Source organism: Mustela lutreola, chromosome 14 (assembly GCF_030435805.1).
Source record: "Mustela lutreola isolate mMusLut2 chromosome 14, mMusLut2.pri, whole genome shotgun sequence".
Lineage (NCBI taxonomy): Eukaryota > Metazoa > Chordata > Mammalia > Carnivora > Mustelidae > Mustela > Mustela lutreola.
This window is the reverse complement of record NC_081303.1, coordinates 75086003-75106658: the sequence shown is the minus strand read 5'-3', so window position 1 is coordinate 75106658 and position 20656 is coordinate 75086003. Positions and strand designations below refer to the sequence as shown.

Below are 20656 nucleotides of genomic sequence, written 5' to 3'. Positions count from 1 at the left end.
GAGCAGAGAGCCCGATGCGGGACTCGATCCCAGGCCCCTGGGATCATGACCTGAGCCGAAGGCAGAGGCCCAACCCACGGAGCCCCGCAGGCGCCCCCAAGGAATTGCATTTTCTTAACCACAGAGCGTCCTCTCTGCTTGCTGACCCGAGACAATTGCCTCTTCAGTCCTTTGCTCGGGCCTCACTGGTTTGTCTGTTCATCACCGACTAGGGAGAGTTCGTGGACTTCAGGATGCAAGTTTCTCACCAGACCCGCGGCCGCCGGTTGTGTGTTCACAGCCTTCATGGCTCTCTGCGGCGCGAGACTGTTTAGTTCTGAAGAATTCCGGCATTTCTGTGTCTTCCTCAGGGGCTCGTGCGTCAGGCGTCCTATCCACTGTCTATTGCCTAACCCGAGATCACCGAGGTTCTTCTTTTTTCTTTTTTTTTAGAGATGGAGGAATTTTTTTTTTTAAGATTTTATTTACTTATTTATTTGACAGACAGAGATCACAAGCAGGCAGAAAGGCAGAGAGAGAGGGAAGCAGGCTCCCCGCCGAGCAGAGAGCCCGATGCGGGGCTCCGTCCCAGGACCCTGAGATCATGACCTGAGCCGCAGGCTTTAACCCACTGAGCCCCCCAGTTTTTTTTGTTGTTGTTGTTCCAAAAAATACTTCATTTATTAAACAATATATCCATAATCTAGAACATGATCCAAAAATACAGATATACATCTCTACATTATTTAATAAAACGATTTACAATATTACCTTTCCTTTACAAAGGGAACATAGATAATTCCTTGAAAATAAAATGTAACATTCGTGTTAAAGCTGCATCATCTTTTTGGATGAAATGTGGTAAAAGTGAACACTACAAAATACATTTGTAGAAAGAAAGAAACTTCATAGAACTGTCTTCTGAATGAGAACATTTTTCTTAGACTTTGTTTTAAAAAGGTGCCCCGATAGTTGTATTTTTTAAAAGACTTTATTTACTTTAGAGAGAGAGAACGCCGGTGAGCACAAGCAGGGGGAGGGGAGAGGGGGAGAGAGAACGTCCTCCCCGGGGAGCCCCAAGCAGGGCTCGATCTCATGACCCTGAGACCATGACCTGAGCTGAAAGCAGGAGTTAATGCTCAACCGACCGAGCCCCCCAGGCTCCCCAAGCGTTCTGATAGACCTAGCGCTTACACTTAGGCCTATGACTTTTTCCTGAATTTGCTCCTGTGTGTGGTGTGAGGTGGGGGCCAACCGCTTTCTTCTACACAGGGACGTCCTGCTGCCTCCGCCTTTTTCATGGAGCTGTCTTGGCACCGTGGTCAAAATTGAGCACCATCGCAGCAGCTTATTTCTGGGCTCTTCCGTTGATGTGGACATCTGTCCTCCAGTCAGCTTCTGGAAACTGTGCCTTCTTACTGAGCTTTGGAACCCAGCACCACTCGCTCGGGCAACCACGGGTGTGCTTCCTATCCTTCCTGGTTTTCTGAGTCTCTCCCGGCTGAGAACACAGGGGCACACACGATACAAAATGGGTTAAAAACCTCCGGATGTCTCTGTCTCGCAGCTGGTGCCCTCTGAAACACCGTGTCCCCCGCGAGGAGACGGGCCTTCTCACAGAAATGGCTGACTTGGGGCCTGGAGCTGTTACAACAGCTAGAAAGCTCTGGGCTTCACCGGAAGGACGGGAGGCAGGATGCTTGTTCCCCGGAGCTGGGTACCGAGACATTGGCACAGGAAGTGGTGTGGGGCCCGGGGCTTTGTTTCAGGAAGGCCTGGGGGTGGGGCAGTGTAGACAAACGTGGGATGCCCACGAGAATTGCCACATTGAGGATGGGCATATAGGGTTTGTCTTACTATTTCCTGTACATGTTCGGAAGTTTCCAGATAAAATAAAGACTCAAGAATTAGCCCAGAGGAGGCCACATGAGCTGAAGACAGGACACTTGAGCTCTGAAAATACAAATGACCGTGTCTGGTTAAAACTCACAGCTGGGGGGTGCCTGGGCGGCTCAGTGGGTTAAGCCTCTGCCTTCGGCGCAGGTCGTGATCTCAGGGTCCTGGGATCGAGCCCCACATCGGGGGTCTCTGTTCAGCGGGGAGCCTGCTTCCTCCTCTCTCTCTCTGCCTGCCTCTCTGCCTGCTTGTGATCTTTGTTTGTCAAATAAATAAATATTAAAAAACAAAACAAAAACTCAGGGACGGTAACAAAGCGGTACTTTGTGATGACACCTGAAGAAAGGGAAGGAGATGAAGTTCACTGGACGTGACTGGAAGTGGGAAGACAATAGTGTATTAATATGAAACTTGGTAATTATAAGAGAAAAATAAGGATCCTGTTTTTCCAACACAAATGCTATTTTAAGCCAAACTCTAGCTCATAAATGCAGAAACCAAAGGGTTAGAAAACCCTCATCTTGTGAGCCGAAACAGAATGTGTGTTTCAGAGAGCGGCTGCCAGAGCACGGTGAACCCGGGTATAATACTGATGGCAGCTTCACAAGGAGGGGCCAGCCTGTCGCCTCCAAACCTGCTGATGAACTTAGTGTCGCTCAAAGCGAGACCAGGTGCAAGCCCCCCGTGGAACGGTGCCGTGTTGCTGAGATCACACCGTCCGTACAGTCTTGCAGTCAAAAGATCACCCGTGTCCAGAGCTGTGTGGTTACTGTCCAGTCTCACGGGAAGAGGGGCCCTGGACATCGAGGTAAATGTCGCCAGTGGGCTGCGGCGCTCTGTATGGGGTGGCGACCCAGTCTCGAAGCAGAGTCACTGTCATGGAGAAACCTGATGTAGATTCAGAGACGAAGAGAAATGACAGCCAAATACAGTGAGTCGACTTTTGGACAAAACCAGGAAAAAGTATTTATTTATTTATTTTTTTTTTAGAGAGAGAACATTCAAGCAGGGAAGGCAGGGGCAGCGGGAGAGAATCCCCAGCCGGCTCCCTGCTGCTGAGCGCGGAGCCCAATGTGGGGCTCGATCTTGTGACCCTGAGATCATGACCTGAGCTGAGATCAAGATTTAATTTTTAAAAATTGAGATTATCTATTTATTTATTTGGGAGAGAGAGCACAAGCAGGGTGAGAAGCAGACTCCCCGCTGAGCAGGGAGCCAGGTGGGGACTCGATCCCAGGACCCTGGGATCACGGCCTGAGCCGAAGGCAGGCGTCCAACCGACTGAGCCCCTCAGGCGCCCCGAAATTTTTTAAAAATAAACTGCAGGGCAGGAAAAAATGTTACGGTTGGGACCTGCCTTCCGATTTGAGGAGCTCCTGGTGGTCCTGTCGGTGTGACCAGCATCAGCTGACGGGCTGACCTCGATGGTGACATTAGTTTCCACAGGTGGAAAGGTGTCGTTGCGCTTTCTTTTGGGGGGGTGAGTAGTGCTGATGGCGGTTCTTCCCTCCTGCCTCCCTCCAGCACATCTCCTGGAAACGAGAGTTTCCCGAATCTACGTGACACCACGGAACAGTAGTTTTGACCTTGGCTGCACGTGAAAATCGTCTGGGGAGCTTTTGAAAAACACCAGTGCTTCAAGGCCAGCCCCAGAGCTCTGCTCTGTCCATCTGGGCCGGGCCAGGCTCCGTAGTTTAAAGAGGAGTGAAGAGGTAACTTTCCCCCTGAGTCTCCTTTGCAGGCAGCAGCGAGAGCCACGGCCTCAGAGCCAGGCCTGCCCAGCACTTTCCGTGACGGCTCCGAGGCGAGCATTTCGCGCGTGGCCGGCCGCAGGGCTCTTGCAGACCCGCGGGCCTGAGCCCGTTCCGCGGCCGCAGTGAGGAGACGACGGCCTGTGACTGCGCCTGTGAGACTGTGTCGCGGAAAGCTGCTGGGCTGGGCTTGGCCCAAGGCTGTGGTTTCCTGACGCCGGCTACAGAAGAAATAAAAACGCTGGTTTCCTGTTTTATTTAATAATGGCGCAGCCTCACGAGAGGCGCTGTGGTCTTGGAACGCAGAGCACGCAGGATTTGAAGTTAGAAGCTCTGAATTCAGATCCTGCTCTACATTTGCTGTGGAATCTGAGGGAGGTCGCTTAACCTCTCTGATCCGTCTGCTTCTGTGATGGGAGCCACACAGGCCGGTTCTAAAGCTGGAATAAGGCACGTGTGCGGGCGTTGTAAGTTGTGGGTGTCGGACCCCTACCGCCTGCTCTCAAACGGCTTATTGCGCAGCAGCTTATAAATTTGTGTGTAACAAACATTAAATATTTAAAAGGAAAGCAAATTAGAAAATTTGAATTTAAATGTGACATAAACATGAAGACTGAGGGAAATGAGTTCTACATCATGCATTTCTATTTTAAGCCACCAAAGTGATTTTAGATTGGTAAAGGCTGCTTTTAAAAGAAGATGGCGTAAATATATATTTTTCCAAAATGGAATTTTCTAGGGAAAATTGGTTTTCATCATGACGGGGAAATCTACAACTGTAACGTGCCGGTCGGAAGGTGGGTGCAGGGCGGAGCCCAGAGGAGGTCCAGGAAAAGCCTCCGGGGAAGTCTTTTCGGGAGGGCGGGAACAGAAGCTGGACTCAGGAGGGAGTGGGCTGAGAGGAAACGGGCCACTAGGCGGAGACAGCCCTTTCTACAAGTTTGGCACAAAAGAGGAAAAAATAGGGTGTAGCCTCAAAGGGCATCAGGGCGGTGTAGACATTATGTCAAAGCAGGGAGGGCGGTGCGTGCAGAGTGGGAAGTGGTGGGACCGGGGACCTGGGACGTGTGCAGCCTAGGGGCAGCCGGGCAGAGTCCAGCGGGCAGGCGGCCAACGCCCTGGGCAGTTGAGGCAGGAGGGGTGCAGTAGGCATGTGGGGAGCGCAGCTTGGCCAGAGGCGGCGTCTGCTTCCCTCCCTCCCCTCCCGTCACCCCTTCCCGCCAGAGCACGGGAGACCGGCGCTGGGTCGCCATTGAGCCGAGCCACCAGCTCCTGGGAGCCAGGCCTGTGTGCAGGTTGGGCCCGGCTGTTCAGGGACACTCCGCGGGCAGCCTGTGCGTGTGCTGGGGCGGCCAAGGGGAGGCAACCAAGGTGGGGGGCCACAGCGAGGGCGTTAAAACCCGCCTCCTGCCCACCGGAGCTGAAAGGGACTCAGCCCACATTCCTCCTGCATTCCAAGCTGCCTCCCCCTGGGAGCCTGTCCTGACTGCCTCCTCTCCCTCCACATCTGGTGCTTACACACCAGCGGCCGAGGACCCGAGGGCTCAGCAACCGGCCGTGAGTCCTTGTGCAGACGCTGCCATGTGGGAGGCGGCGGGAGCTCCTGAGGCACTTGGGCCCCTTGGGGTCCACAGCCTCTAGAGCTGCGGCCAGAGCCGTGGCCGCCCGTGCCTTCTTTCCTCGGGATGCACCTCCTCACCTCCCTCTTTGTCGGTTTGCCGATGCCCCGATGGCCCCTCGGCCCGCCCTCAGCTGCCCCCACCGCAGCTTGGCAGGGGACCTCGAGGAGCCTTCCTCGGAGCCTTCCTCAGCAGCTCGCGCCATCTGGTCCGCACAACCTGGCCTCAGGGGTCCGGAGACCTGGGTTTGTTTTGGGGGAAGTCCTCGCCCCGTGTTCTTCCAGGACCTCCCCCTGCCTTGGTGGCCCCAGAAAACGACCCATTCGCTCTTCCCCTTTCCCGTTTTCAGAGCAGTAAAGGTGCTTTGACCTTTCGGGGAGCGCGGTGTGAAGGAAGCCAGAGCTGCGGCCGCAGGGAATAGGCAGCCGGTCAGGGCTTGTCTGCTGCTGCCCCGACGCCCGGCGGCCCGGGGTCTGGATGTCCCTGTGGCTGGCTCGAGGCCCTGGAGTGGCCCCTCTGCCGCCGCCCCCCCCGGCCCCCCTGAGGCGCGAACCCTGGGCCGGGGCCAGGCTGGTGCCGCCCACCCCTGCCTGCTTCTCCTTCCTTCGCAGCTTCGAGTTCGGAGGTCCGGGCTCCCTCAGGAAGTGGCGCTCACTGTTCCGCTCCTTCATGGACGGGAAGCCCTTCCCCGGACGGAAGCCGAAGGAAAGTCCCCCCAAGAGGCTGACCTGGCCAGGAGGCCCTCTCTGTGCTATGGCCGGGGGACTCCGCGTTCGCTCCTGTCCTCTGTTGTCTGGGCCCGCATGGAGAAGGCAGGGCCTCGGCGGAATGAGGGAACCTGGGCGACCTTTCACAGGAGCCAGGTCAGGTACCGAAAACTCAGGATTTTTCCCTAAACGGAAGCCTGTCTTTTCGGCAAGGACCAGAGGTGCCATCGGGCAGTTGGTCGTGGGCGATGGCAATGAAGGGCCTTGCTGTTCCGTGTAGCAAGCACTGACTGTCTGTAGTCGGCGCGGCCTCGTTCTGGCTGCTGGTGTGAGGCCCGTCAGGTCTTTCCTGGCAGGACGACCAGCAGCGCCAGAACTGCATGGGGTGGGGCTGGGGGGCTGCCTCTGTGGACAGAGCCGGGAGCCCCCCCCCCCCGCCCACCGAGCCCCGGCAGCTCCCCTCAGGTGAGGCGGGCCTGTCTGTAGCAGGTGGAGGTGACCTGACCCCGGAGGACCCCACACGAGAGCTAGGACTGTCAGGGCCCAGCAGGGCTTTGTCTGCGAGGAAGTCACAGGGTGACCTCAACCAACGGGCGGTCTGCGTTGGCAGAGTTGGGGGTGACAAGGTAAGGAGTCCAGGCCTGGGTGGGGACTCCGGGATGGTCTCAGGGTCCGGCGGGGAGGACGGCAGAGGCCGAGGCGGAGGAAGGGCCTTGGTGCTCACGCAAGATGCTCTCAGAAGCTGGGACCGCGATCGGCTTCTGAGCCGTTGGAGAGACCGGCCGCCCAGGGTCTTAAACACAAGGAGGCTTGAGAGGGCGGCATCACGGGCTCCGGCTGCCAGCTGGGGCCCTGGCCAGGCGGGAGAGGGTGTGCGGGCCGTGAGGCTGCAGAGGGGCACCGCAGGGCCATGGGCCACCACCTAGGACGGTGGTTAGCTGTGGCCCTGGCTTCTTCCAAACCTGTTTCTCCCTTTCTCTTTAAAGTCTGGTGCTTAGGGACGGTGGCTGTCAGGTTGGCTTCGTTGGCCTGTCTGGACGTAGCAGCCGCCTTCCCCATGGCTCAGCTCTTCCCTTCGAGCAGGTTCTCACTCTCATCTGCGGCCGCTCACATTCAGTGGCCCCGTGGACAACCTGCCCTTATCTTGTAGACCACTGTCCCTTTCAGCCCCAGCCCTCCCTTCGGCCAGCGTCCCATGCCCCTGGCTGTGCCTCAGGGCCTGCTGGCGGCTCTGTGGACCGTCCGTGCAGTGTCCCTGCGCTCCCCCCCCGCCCAGACTGGAGCAGCAGCAGAGCAGCCTGTCAGCTCCTGGGTGTTCCCCACAGATGTGGAGAGCATGTCCGGGGTATGGCCTGAGAACTTGCCGGACTTGGGCCCTTAGGGCAGCAGCTCTGGAGCCCCCAAGCCAGCGGCGACACACACTGGGTCCAAGTCCGCCACCCCCGCCCTTTCATCCCTACTCAACCCCCTCGACCTGCTCAGTGCCTTGTTAGCTCAGGTGCCGTCGTAACCACCTTAGTCCAAACACCTGTAACTCCCTAGGGCCGGGCGAACCCCAGCCCTCTGCCCGGTCCAAAGTGGCCCTTGGAGCGCCTGAAGACATGCACACTGCCTTGCCACGTGGTCTTGACCTCTGCCGGGCTGCAGCTTCCCCACTCATCCCCGCTGACCTGGCTGACCTGTAGGGGAGGATCTCAGGGCACTAGCCAAGGTCTCCCAACTCGGGCTGGGTTGGAAGTGCATTGTGTCTCCAGCACGACAGCAGCCCTACCCCGCGGGACCTCGCAGGACCTGCCCTGGACAGGGGCCGCTTGGGGTTTGGCTAAGGACCCGAGGGCCTCACCTGAGGTGAGCTGCTAGACTTCAGGGACTTTTCTGTGGCTCCTTCCTGTCTGGCACCCCGTCCCACAGATTCCTGGCACCTGAACTCTCATCCGTGTCTACCTCTATAGTCCACGCCACACATTTGGGAAAACACACCCGGAGTCAACAACGCATGGCTCACAGAAGAAAGCGCGGCGAGGGGAGCCCTCGGCGTCCGGGGGTCTGTCCGAGAGGGACGGCAGGGCAGAAGCTGAGAGCGGATTAGAGAGGGAGATAAAAAGTAAAAATAAACCCAAATAGACAACAGACACAAATTTTAAAAGCAAAGTTTTTCTAAAATTTACAATTTTCTATGCTGAACTGTAGCTATGTGCATCAGACCCCACGAGGCCGGGTGTGGGATGGAGATTGTGGAAGCCACAAGCTCATTCTTTGAAGAGATGAAGGAAATTGAAAAAACTTCCGCACGACTAACCGAGAAGAAAAGGACAAAAAAAGGAGATCCTCACTACAGATCCAGCAGGTAAAATGTAAGATCTCGTAATAAGTTTGAAAACTGAGAAGAAATATGCAGACTTCTTGAAGTGTATCATTTTCAAAACTAATATGAGGGGCTTCTGGGGGGCTCTGTTGGCTGAGCGTCCGCCTTCTCAGCACAGGTCATGATCTCAGGGTCCTGGGATCGAGTCCCGAGTCGGGCTCCCCGCTCAGTGGGGGGCCTGCTTCTCCCTCTGCCCCTCACCCTGCTCATGCTCTCTTGCTCTCTCTCAAATGAAATCTTAAAAAAAAAAAGACGCTTCTTTCTGAAAAGGAAGATGGGAGGCCCTGCCGTACAGGAAGATGTGGTATCAGCCTAGAATAGAGAGTTGGACCCGTAAAAGAGAACAGAGAGCCTGGCCGGCGCGCACACGAGAGCAGACGCTTCTCACTGTCGCGGAGTCGCAGGCGCCCGGTGAGCGGGGACACCTGAGTTGGCAAGTAGAAAACAAGAGATTATATCTACTTGACTTCAGCATGAAAATAAGCTAGATTGACTAGAGACTTAATATGAAAGGCAAAACTCTCAAACTCTCAGAAAATAATGTAGAAGACTGTGGCCGCAGAGTAGAGTAAGATTTGTTAAAGCGTGAAGAGTTGCTGAAGAAGAGAAGGTTCGGGAATGAGAATGAGGAGCTGGTCCTCTGACGGGTGACATAGAGGAAGATAAATTCAAGCCAAAAGCTGGAAGCACATATTCGCAAAAGCATGAGCCGTGGAGGAGGGGAGGAAGGTCGCTGCCGGTTCGAGGCCTTACATGGTGGCAAGCTAGGAAGACTTTTCTTTCTTTTGGGTAAACCTTTTAGTTTTTCACTTTCTCTCTCTCTTTCTTTCTTTCTTTCTTTCTTTTTTTTTTTTTAAAGATTTTATTTATTTATTTGACAGAGAGATCACAAGCAGGCAGAGAGGCAGGCAGAGAGACAGAGGAGGAAGCAGGTTCCCCGCTGAGCAGAGAGCCCGATGCGGGACTCGATCCCAGGACCCCGAGATCATGATCCGAGCCGAAGGCAGCGGCTTAACCCACTGAGCCACCCAGGCGCCCTCTTTCTTTCTTTCTTTCTTTCTTTCTTTCATTCTTTCTTCTTCTTCTTCTTCTTCTTCTTTTTAGATCACTGTAGATTCACACGCAGTTGTAAGAAACAGTACAGAGGGAAAGAGAAAGAGTTTACCGGTTCCTTCCAGCGGTAACATCCTGTGCAACAGTATCAGCCGCAGGACGCCGAGTGGATACAGTGAAGGTTACCAGGCCGGAGCCGGGGCTGCCCCCTGCTGCCCGTCCAAACACACACCCCCTCCTCTCTCCTGCCCCCTTCCCCACCTCGACCCCAGGCAGCACTAATCTGCTCTCCGTCTGTCCAATGCCGTCACGTCAGGAGTGGCAGACGGATGACTGCACACAGTATGTGGCCTTTCGGGACGGGCTCTTTTCACTCCGCATCATTTTTTTAGAGTCGTCCCAGTTGTTGCAAAAGCAACGATGACTCCGGCTGAATGCAGGGTCACAGTCCACGGTGCAGGCGGACCCCAGTTCCCGGCCATGCCCCCCACTGAAGGGCGTCCAGATGGTTTCCAGCTTCGGGCTATTACAAAACAAGCTGCCGTGAACGTTCGCGCGAGTTTGTGTGTTTCTCTGCTGCAAATGCCCCGAAGTGTATTTGCTGATGGTCGTGGCGTGTTTACTTTTTTAAGAAACAGCCAAACTGCTCGGGGTGGCTGCGGCGTTCTCCGTCCCTGCTGTGTCGCCGTCGCTGTTGTCCCTGGGTTTATTTCGGCCATTCGGACGGTGTGCGGTGATACCCTCCTGCGCTCTTCCTCGGCGTTGCCCTGGTGCCGCTGGGGGTTGTTTCTTCTGATCACTTGCTGATCGGACTGCGGGCTGTTCTGTTGCTGAGTTTTGAGAGTTTGTTATATATTCTGGATTTATATTTATTTTAATAAATATATATATTTATAAACATACATATTTATAAATGTGTTTATATTTATATATTCTGGATTCTTTTTTTTCAAGATTTTTTTATTTTTATTTTTTTCACAGACAGAGATCACAAGTAGGCAGAGAGGCAGGCAGAGAGAGAGGAGGAAGCAGGCTCCCCGCTGAGCAGAGAGCCCGATGCGGGGCTCGATCCCAGGACCCTGAGATCATGACCTGAGCCGAAGGCAGAGGCTTTAACCCCTGAGCCAACCAAGTGCCCCCATGTTCTGGATTCTTTGTTGGATAGGTGGTTTTCAGATATTTCTCTCCCACTCTGTAGCTTATTTTTCATCCTCCTAACAGGGTTGGTTGGTTGGTTAGTTTACAGATGAAAGGTTTTAATTTTAATAAAGTCCAAGTCACTTTTTTCCTATTATGAATGGCACTTTCATTGGCAAAACTAAGAACTTTTTGGTCAGCTCCAGATCCTAAAGATTCTGTTATTTTTCTCTAAAAGCTATATCGTTTTATATTTTTTTGAGTCCACAATCCATTTTGAGTTAATTTAGGTACAAGCCGTGAAACTTGGGGTCGGTTCCTCCTGCTGCGGCCGTCCTCCCTCCCCCCCCTTTCCGTCTGTCTGTCTGTCCATCTGTCTGTCCGTGGTCTCTAAATGCCGCTCCAGCGCTGTTATTGATTCTATTTCCTCCGTGAAGTTTTCCAGCTTCGTCACGAATCCAGCGGCACAGCTAGGAGGGCGTCTGCCCGTCGCACTGACCTGCGGAGCTGCGCCTTCGGCAAAACCACCGACGTTCAGTTGCTGTGATTGTTTGAAAAGTGTTGGAATTGGGGAGACTGATTCCTCCCACTTTTTTCTTTTCAAAATTGCCTTGGCTGTTCTAGTTCCTTTGTTTATGCCTATAAATTTTTAGAATAACCTTGTCCTCTGCCTACAGAAATGTGGCTGGAATTTTGATAGGAATTGTGGTAAAGCTGCGTGTCAGTTTCCCTTCCTTCCTTTCTATCTAGGTTTGGTTATTCTAGGGCTGGGGCGTGAGGGGCAGAGGGTGAAGGAGAGAAGCAGACTCCCCGCCGAGCACAGAGCCCAACGTGGGGCTTGATCTCAGGACCGTGACTTGAGCAGAAATCAGGAGTTGGTCCTCAGCCGACTTAGCCCCCGGCGCTGTGTGGCGGCTCCTCTATGTTGACAATCACATCGCTGGTAAATAGGGCCAGAGTTAGGTTTTCCTTTCTGATCTGTCTGCCTTCTGCTGTGGACTAACTCGCGGGGCTCTGTGTTGGACGGGAGTGGTGAGCGTGGGCGCCCCGATCTCTCCTGGGCGCGGCTCGTCCCTCACCACGGAAGAGAGCCTCAGCTGTAGTTTCGGTTGATGTGCTTTATCAGGTCGCAGAAATTCTCTATTCTTGTTTTTCAGAGGTTTTTTGTTTTGTTTTTTTAAAGTCATGAATGGGGGTTTTATAAGTTTCTTAGGACTGCTATTAAAAAATTACCAAGTGGGACGCCTGGGTGGCTCAGCCGATTGAGCGTCTGCCTCTGGCTCAGGTCATGATCCCAGGGTCCTGGGATCGAGCCCCACATGAGGCTCCCTGCTAGGTGGGAAGTTGGCTTCTCCTTCTCCCTGTGCCCCTTCCGCTATGTGTGCTCTTTCTTGTGTGAATCTCTCTCTTTCATTCAAATAAATAAATCTTAAAAAAAAAAAAAAACCCACCAACTGGGTGGCTTAAAACAGAAATTTATTCTCATGGTTCTAAGTCCAAAATTAAGGTGTCAGCAAGTCTACGTTCCCTCTGAAGCCCTGGGGGAGTCATTCCTTCCCACTCTCTGGCTGCCGGCCACCAGGCCACCTGGGAGCGGTCTCCAGGGCTCCTCGTTTATGGGGCGTCATTCTAGTCCCGTCGTCACGTCGTCTTCCCTCTCTGTGTCTGTCCACATTTCCTCTTTTCGGAAGGGCACAGTCATACTGGATCAGGACCTGCCCTAGTGGCTTTGTTTTAACTTGATCACGTCTGTCAAAACACTCTTTCCAGTGAAGGTCACATTCCAAGGTGCCTGCGGGTTAGGGCTGCAACGTATCCTTTGGGGAGGACATAATGCAATCTATAACGGATGCTGAATTTTGTCTAATGCTTTTTGTGAATTGGGTGATACGATCATGTGATTTCTCTTCTTCAGCTGGTTAATATGGTGGACTACAGTGATTGCTTTTTCAAATATGGAAACTGCTTTGTATTCCTGAAATAAACCCCACTTGGTCATGGTGTATAATTATTTTTATATATTGCTAAATTCTCTTGGTTAATAATTTTTAATTCCAATACTTTGTTAAGGATTTTTGCTTTTTTTTTCATGAAGGGTATTGATCTATAGTTTTTTTGGTTTTGTACTGTTTTGGGTTTTAGTATTATGGTGGTACTACCTACCTAAAATGGATTGGGAAATGTTTCCTCCCCTGAGAAGAACTGTGTAGAACTGATATTAATTTTTCTTAGATTGTTTAGTAGAACTCTCTAGTGAAACTGCCCGGGCTTGGATATTTCTTTTTTGGAAGGCTTTTAATTATGAGTTCAATTTCTTCAACAGTTAAGGGGCTATTCCAGTGACCGATTTCAGATTGGGTGAGTTGTGAGAGTTGTGAATCCTTGAGGAAGGGCTACGTCTTGCGAAGCTGTCTAACTTTGCGTCTGACATTGGTACGTGTAGTTGCGTGTGTAGAGGTCTTTGGTGTCTGTGGGGTCTGCGGGGACATCGGTCCGGTTCTGTCCCTGCTGTTGGTGATTTGTGTTTTCTCTTCTTCTTTCAGCCAGTCTAGCCGGGTGTTGTTCATGTTGTTGACTCTACAAACAGCCAGTTCTTTGTTTCACTGATTTTTCTTTATTGTTTTTCCGTTTCCAATCTCATTGGTTTCTGCTTTTCTTAGTTACTTGCTTCCTTTGCTCTGTTTTCCTTGGGTTTTGTCTGCTTCTCCTCCTTTGTTTCTTCTTCAGGGTCAGAGCTGAGGGCATTAATTTCTAAACCTCCTTATTTTGTAATAGAAGCTTTTTTTTTTTTAAGATTTTATTTATTTATTGGACAGAGATCACAAGCAGGCAGAGAGGCAGGCAGAGAGAGAGAGAGAGGTAAGCAGGTTCCCCACTGAGCAGAGAGCCCGATGCGGGGCTCGATCCCAGGACCCTGAGATCATGACCCGAGCCGAAGGCAGCGGCTTTAACCCACTGAGCCACCCAGGCGCCCCTGTAATAGAGGCTTTTGATGCTATGAATTTCTCTTTAGGTGATGCTTTACCTGTATCCCGTAAATCTTAATATTATTTCTCATTTTGTGTTGTGTTTTCATTTTCGTTCAGTTCAAAATATTTTCTAGTTTTCCTTGTAATTTCTTCCTTCTGTGGGTTGTTTTGAAGTGTGTTACTTCGTTTCCAGATATTTGGAAATTGCCACATATTTTCTGCTGTTGATTTCTGGTTTAATTCTACTGTGGCAAGACAGCATACTACATATGCCTTGGATTCTTTTATTGTAACTCATTTCACGGCCCAGGATAGAGCTTTCTTGGTTCATGTTCTGTGGGTGCTTGAAGAGGTTCAAGTTCTGCTGTTGCGTGGAGTGTCCTTGATTGGATCACACTGGTTAATAGCATCATTGAGTTCTTCTGTGTCCTTTTCTAATTTTTTTAAAAAAGTTATTTATTGATTTATTTGACAACAGAGATCACAAGTAGGCAGAGAGAGAGAGAGAGAGAGAGGAGAGACAGGCTCCCCGCTGAGCAGAGAGCCCAGTGCGGAGAGCCCAGGTCCCTGGCACTGAGCCCCCAGGGGCCCCTGGGTCATACTTTTAATCCACACTAACAATCTGTGTCTTTAAACTTTTTTTTTGACCATTTATATTTAATGTCATTATTGATAGGGTAAGGTACAAGTCTGCATTTTATTTTTTGTTTCCTGTTTTTTTTATTTCTCTGCTTTCCTGTAGTTTACTTGGACATTTTTTATAATTCAATTTTGATTTATCTGTAGTGTTTTCAAATCTTGAAATTGAATATGTTACATTATTAATACTTAACTTAGCATGGTCTATTCCTGTTGGCTTTCTTCATCTGAGTGAAGTATAGAAGCCTTACTTCCCCTTACTCTCCTTGCTTGTAATGTAATTGTCTTAAAAATTTTCTGTGTTGGGGCACATGGGTGGCTCAGTGGGTTAAAACCTCTGCCTTCGGTTCAGGTCGTGATCCCAGGGTCCTGGGATCAAGCCCCGCATCGGGCTCTCTGCTCCGCGGGAAGCCTGCTTCCCCCTCCCTCTCTGCCTGCCTCTCTGCCTACTTGTGATCTGTCTGTCAAATAAAAAAATATAAAATCTTTTTAAAAAGTTTCTGTGTTTATTTTGAACCATATCAGACAGTGTTATAGCTTTTGTTTCAACTGTCAAATATAATTCAGAAAACTTGAAGTAAGGAAAGTATATTGTATTTACCCATATTTTTCCCTACCATGTTCTTTCTTATTTTGATGTTTCAAGGTTCCTTCTTTTATCGTTTCCTCTTTGTTTAGAGAAGTTCCTTTGTACTTTTTCTTTTTTTTTTTTTTTAAAGATTTTATTTATTTATTTGAGAGAGATTTATTGAGAAAGATCACAAGCAGGCAGAGAGGCAGGCAGAGAGAGAGGAGGAAGCAGGCTCCCTGCTGAGCAGAGAGCCCGATGCGGGGCTCGATCCCAGGACTCCGAATTCATGACCTGAGCCGAAGGCAGCGGCTTCACCCACTGAGCCACCCAGGCACCCCCTTTTGTCCTTTTTCTTTAGGGTAGGTCTGCTGGTGACAAATTCTTAGTTTCCTTTCATTTGAGAATGCCTTAATTTCCCCTTCATTCCTGAAGATATTTTTACTAGGTATACAAATCTTTTCTTTTAGCACTTGAGAAATACTGTGCCACTTCCTTTGGCCTCCATGGTTTCTGATGAGAAATCCACTGTCATTCAAATAATTTTTCTTATATAGGGTGTCTTTTTTCTCTGTGCACTTTCAAGATATTTTCTTGGTCCTTGGATTTTAGAAGTTTAATGATGATGTGTCTTGGCATGGATTTCTTTGAATTTATGCTGCTCTGGGTTCCCACAGCTTTCTGAATGTGTAGGTTTTAAAAATCTTTCTGCTGTTCAGATTATATAATTCTGCTGTTCTCTCTTCTAGTCACTGGGTATTTCCTGCCCCCTCAAATCTATTGTTGAGTTTATGTACTTTTTAAAAATATCAGTTATTGTATTTTTAAATTCTAATTTCCCCACTTTTTTATACCTTTGTTTTGCTGAGGCTTTCTGTTTCTTTCCTGATGGTTTTTATTTTTTCATTTGTTTTAAGAGTATTTGTAATTGTTGAATTATTTTATTATCATGGCTGCTTTGAAATGTTGTCGGGGGCATCTGGGTGACTCAAGTGGGTTAAACATCTGACTCTTGATTTTGTCTCAGGTGATGGATGACCTCAGGGTCATGGGATCGAGCCCATGTTGGATTCCACTCCCAGTGAGGAGTCAGCTTGGGTTCTCCCCTTCCTCCTCTGCCCCTCCCCCCCATAATAAATAAATAAATAAATAAATAAATAAATAAATGAAAAGTTTTCTGCCATGTGAGGTTTCCCCATTTCCAGTCCTTTAACTGGAGAGAACAGACTTTTGTTGGGGCTTTTTTTGGCCTGTGCCTGTTGGTGCTTGTGGGTTTTTCAATTCTAAGTCTAGGATATAGGAGGTGAGAAGAAAACCAGCAAAATTCATCATCATGTTGTCCCTTGATTGCAAGGTCACAGTTGTCTTATGTTTGATTTATATTTATTTATTTATTAATGATTTTATTTATTTGACAGACAGAGATCACAAGTAGGCAGAGAGGCAGGCAGAGAGAGAGGGGGAAGCAGGTTCCCCGCTGAGCAGAGAGCCTGATGCGGGGCTTGATCCCAGGACCCCGAGATCACGACCTGAGCCGAAAGCAGAGGCGTAACCCACTGAGACACCCAGGCGCCCCTGATTTATATTTAATAAAGAGAAGGAATGGAAGAAGGAATGGATCTTCCCGGAGTAGAAGTGCTAAGAATGGTTTTTACATTAATGGTTGGGGGAAATTTTTTCAAAAGAATATTGTTTTATGACACATGAAAATTATATGAAATTCAGATTTCAATGTCTACAAATAAAGTTTTATTGGAAAACAGTCTCACCCATTTACACACGGTCTCCTCTGCTGATTGGTGGCAGAGCTGAGTCGGGCGGTGGAGACCACATGTCTGCAAAGCCTCAAGTATTCATTCTCATTCTTTTTTTTTTTTTTAAGATTTTATTTATTTATTTGACAGAGATCACAAGTAGACAGAGAGGCAGGCAGAGAGAGAGAGAGGGAAGCAGGCTCCCTGCTGAGCAGAGAGCCCGATGCGGGGCTCGATCCCAGGACCCTGAGATCATGACCTGAGCCGAAGGCAGTGGCTTAACCCACTGAGCCACCCAGGCGCCCCTTCATTCTCATTCTTTACCAAAACTTATTTCGGCCTCTGGATTAAGATCTAGATTGTGTTTTAAAAACAAGGAAAAAGAAAAACAAAGCAACATGAAAGCTCCTGAAAATCGATGAGAAGAGGAAACAAGCTGATGGAAGGTGCGGAGGAGCTGGGAATGGGCATTTCTTAGAGCAGGACGTGTGAGAGCTGCGGGCACGTCCGCAGGCGGCCAAGCCGTCCCTCCTCTCCGCTGGCCTCTGAGGGACAGGCTAGTTCTGACCACTAGTGAAACTCGTGAAGTTTCTCCACCCTCTTCCCCAAAGCTGCTGGTTTGCAGGGCTTTGCCCACCTGGTGGGGCTGTCAGCCGAAGGTTCGAGGCTGAAACATTCGGACCTAATGCTTCTCACCGAGGGGTTGCAATGTGCTGTATGCTTCCGGTCGACCTCCAGAATCCTAAGATGGTGGTTTTTTGACAGCTTTGTGAAGTTTTATTATTACTGATTTTTGTTATCAATTGAAATATTTTTGTAATAGAATTGTAGAGAAGAGAAAAATGAACTGAAAGGGTCAGCTTCCGTGGGCAGCGTGCACATCGGGGGGCGTGCAGGTCAGCATGGGGGAGGAAGTACCAGGCGAGGACCCGAGTCTCCAAGGGAAGGGTGGTTTTCAGACTGAAAGCAGCGGCAAATACCCAAGATAATAAATGGTAAAATGAAAAGCTACGCCAAGGCATAGTATGGAAATACCGTACAATGTTGACGACAGCTGCAGAGAATCCACACGAATGGGTACGGGATTGGGTTGCCCAAACGAATGTCCAAACCCAAATCTGTTCTTAAATTACTAAAATTAAATAAAGGTAAAATTAGGACTTGATCAGAAAGGTAGGGTCTCAAAGAATGTGTGACCCACACACTTGTTCTCAAAAAGTGGTCAATGGTCGTGTCCAATAACAAGAACCAGGAAGCCCCGAAGTGAGGGGTCAGGGAGCCGGAGGGGCCAGCAAAGTGCGGAGCGCTCAGGGGGCACCCGGTGCTGGACGGAGCGGGCTGGGGTGCGACGCCGGGGTGTCGTCTGCCCAGAGCAAAGTGGACGCATCGGGATGCACTGCCAGAGAGCGTGGGAAACCCAAGCAGGCGGAGGAAGGAAAAAAGCAGTTCTGGAGAAGTCTGCACAAGAACAAAAATGGTCAGGCTGCCTGGGTGCCTCCGTGGGCTGGGCGTCCACCGTCAGCTCAGGTGGTGGTCCCCGGGTCCTGGGATGGAGCCCGGTGTTGGGATCCCTGCTCAGCGGGGAGCCTGCTTCCTCCTCCGCCCCGCCCACCTGCTCCTGCTCTCTCTCAAATAAATAAATAAATAAAATCTTAAAAAAAATAACCATAAGGACAACTTTATAAATATTACAACTTTCTTATTTTCATGACAGGCGGTGACAGCCTCAGCAGGCTTTTCTGCAGTCCCGTCACAATGAGGGGCTGGAAGGTCTGGCAGGGACAGGCCGCTGGATCCAGCCCGTCCGCGATGACCCCAGCGCTGCGGCAGCACCCACACGTGAGGCCAGTGCGTCGCCTGAAGTCTGCTCTGCATGGAAGACACAGAACCATCGCCGCAGGGACGTGGTCACCAGCCACGCGCAGATGGTTTCGGCCGCGCACAGAAGGCTGTGTCCGCCGCCTGTCCGGCCGTCCCCCTCTGTGGCCCCGGGCGGATTCTGGGGGATGTTCTGCCCTGGGGGTGTGCCACCGCGTACTCAGGACACATCCACCAGATTCAAAGCTGCCCCAAAGAATGGAGTTGGGCCGGCGTGGAAGCAGGAAGACCCGTGACCCTGCCGGGGGGCCTGCACCTGCTGTGTCGGCCCCGGGGCCCTTCCCCGTGTCTGCGGGGTTTGCCTCCTCCTTCATTCAGGTCTGTGTTCTGCTGTCACCCCCCTGCCCCCTGGGTTTTCCCCGGTTCCTTCTCTCTGCCTTGAGTTTCCCCATCACCCTGTGGTCCCCTGACATCGTGCTGCGCCTGTGACAGCGTGTGCCTCGCCATGTCTGGGACGCACACATGCAGAGTGACTAAGTGTGTGCTCCCCGGGGACAAGCGAGGCCTGTGTCTGGCATCTCGCGCATGCGGGGCCCTTCCCTGGCTGACAGGGAGAGAAAGGTTGAGGGTCACCACTGGAAATAGGAAACTTCCCCAGGGATGTGCTGGGCAGGCGGCCTCCTGTGCTGTCCGCGAGGGCAGACAGGCCTGTAGAGTGGGCAGCGCTGTCCTGGGCCTGGTGGTCCGGGGACTTGGAGGCTGCAGGGGGCTGCCGCCATGCTTGGTGTCGCCTTCGGCTGTGCCCCTGCCCAGGCTGACAGGAGGGTCTGTTCCTGGGCTGTGTCAGGATGGGATGGGCCCCTGCCGCCCTAGAGCCTTCTGGCCGCTGACCTTGCTGTCCTGCGTCTTCTCCTGCACGGTTCAGACTCCCCAGCGTCTCTGAGGCAGGGCTGTCCCTCTGAACACTCGACCGGTCAAGGGGCTGTGGGCGGCTGTCGGGAGCCCGGGGCCCGAGCGTCACTGGGCGTCCACGGCGGCAGAATGGAATCCAAGCAGGCCAGGGCAGCAGCTGGTGGGGGGGTGACCTGGTGTCGGAAGCTCCCAGGGCCACCTCGTGTGAGGAGAGCCCCTGAGTTTGGGGTCTTGCTCGGGTCCATGTGCTGTGCTGACAAACTGTCAAAATGGGATTGTTATATTTATCTCTTAAGCCATTAGGGAATAATAATTAGACCCAAACTGGATTTAAGTGTTTCTGAATTAGTAATTTCTAGCTTGGAGTCACGGCTGTGAATGGGTTCCGAGGCCGGTATCTGGAGGGGTCTAGGAGATTAATGTTCTTGGCTGGAGGCGGCCGGTCCCCGCTGGGCTGCCGTCGAGGCTCCGAGTGGGCGGGCGCGGGACTGGCTCTGGGGCTCGCCGGCGGGCAGCGGTGCTTGGCGGGCGTGGAGGCCTCCCCCTGCCAGTCCCGCCCCGCCGGCTCTGCTGCCTGGACGTGTTTGGGGACAGCAGCGGGTGTCCATCGGCAAGTGCCCCGGCCTGCCCCCAGCCTGAGAGAGCCCGTCGGATCTCGTGCCGGGACTGACCCCCAGCCTGCGTCCACATGTAAAGCATCCACGACTGTCCTGCCCCACACAGACGCTAGCCAGCTAAATCCGCACATCAGCTCAGGTGGGCTTTCGGCTATAGCAGAGGAAACCCGGCTCAGAGGACGGAGAATTTGCCCCAGGTCATGTCTCATCCTCCCCGTGCTCTGTGTCCACGGAGCCCAGCACGGCCCACACAGTGTCCGGGGCTGTGGGGCGCCCTCAGCGATCAAAATAATTGTCAGAGGACAGGACTCCTAGTCTCGAGATGCTTGTGCTCTCGTGGGAAGAGCGCGCGGTAAACCAGTGAATAAATAAGGAAATGTCGGATAGCAGGTGTTAGCCAGAATTAAGAGGAGGTGATGTGATGGGGAAGCGGTCACTTCTTTAGGCGACTCGTAGGACAGCATATGTGAGAAGTGGCATCTCTGTGGAGGTCTGGACAATAGGTCAGAGTCAGTTCTGTGGAGAGCAGGGGAAGAACATTCCAGAACATTCCAGACAGGTGGAGCGCCTGCAGAGGCCCCAGTGTGGGGCACGGCAGGGGCAGGGCAGGGCGGGCACAGCAGGGGCAGGGCAGGGCGGGCACAGAGGACGTCTGCGGAAGGAGGATCAGACCACGGGGGCCTTGGTGGGTCCCAGCAGAGACCTTGGGTTGCATGTGTAAGCACGGTGGGGATGGTCGGAGGCCGTCCGTCCGGGGAGTAGTGGGATCTGAGTTTGGTGTGTCTGTGGGGGGCCGCGGTGGGGGCCCGGGCAGGTTCTGGGGCAGCAGGGAAGTGTCCGGATGCTGTTGCCCGGCCCCGGGCCGGGGAGGG

At 52.0% G+C, this 20656-nt stretch overlaps 1 long non-coding RNA gene across 3 annotated transcripts; it reads left to right on the top strand.

The window, feature by feature from the left end:
* Positions 1 to 2101: 2101 nt before the first annotated feature.
* Positions 2102 to 19496, top strand: LOC131815228 (uncharacterized). Of its 3 annotated transcripts, none has more exons than XR_009347614.1 (5): positions 2102 to 6289; positions 6368 to 6578; positions 8143 to 8299; positions 9422 to 9551; positions 18152 to 19496. It is a non-coding gene; the product is annotated as an uncharacterized LOC131815228 (long non-coding RNA). The 3 variants fall into 3 exon arrangements; XR_009347613.1 differs by lacking the exon at positions 18152 to 19496 and having other exon boundaries at positions 2102 to 2683; positions 3400 to 6289; positions 9422 to 14040; XR_009347612.1 differs by lacking the exon at positions 18152 to 19496 and having other exon boundaries at positions 9422 to 14040.
* The last annotated feature ends 1160 nt before the right edge of the window (positions 19497 to 20656 follow it).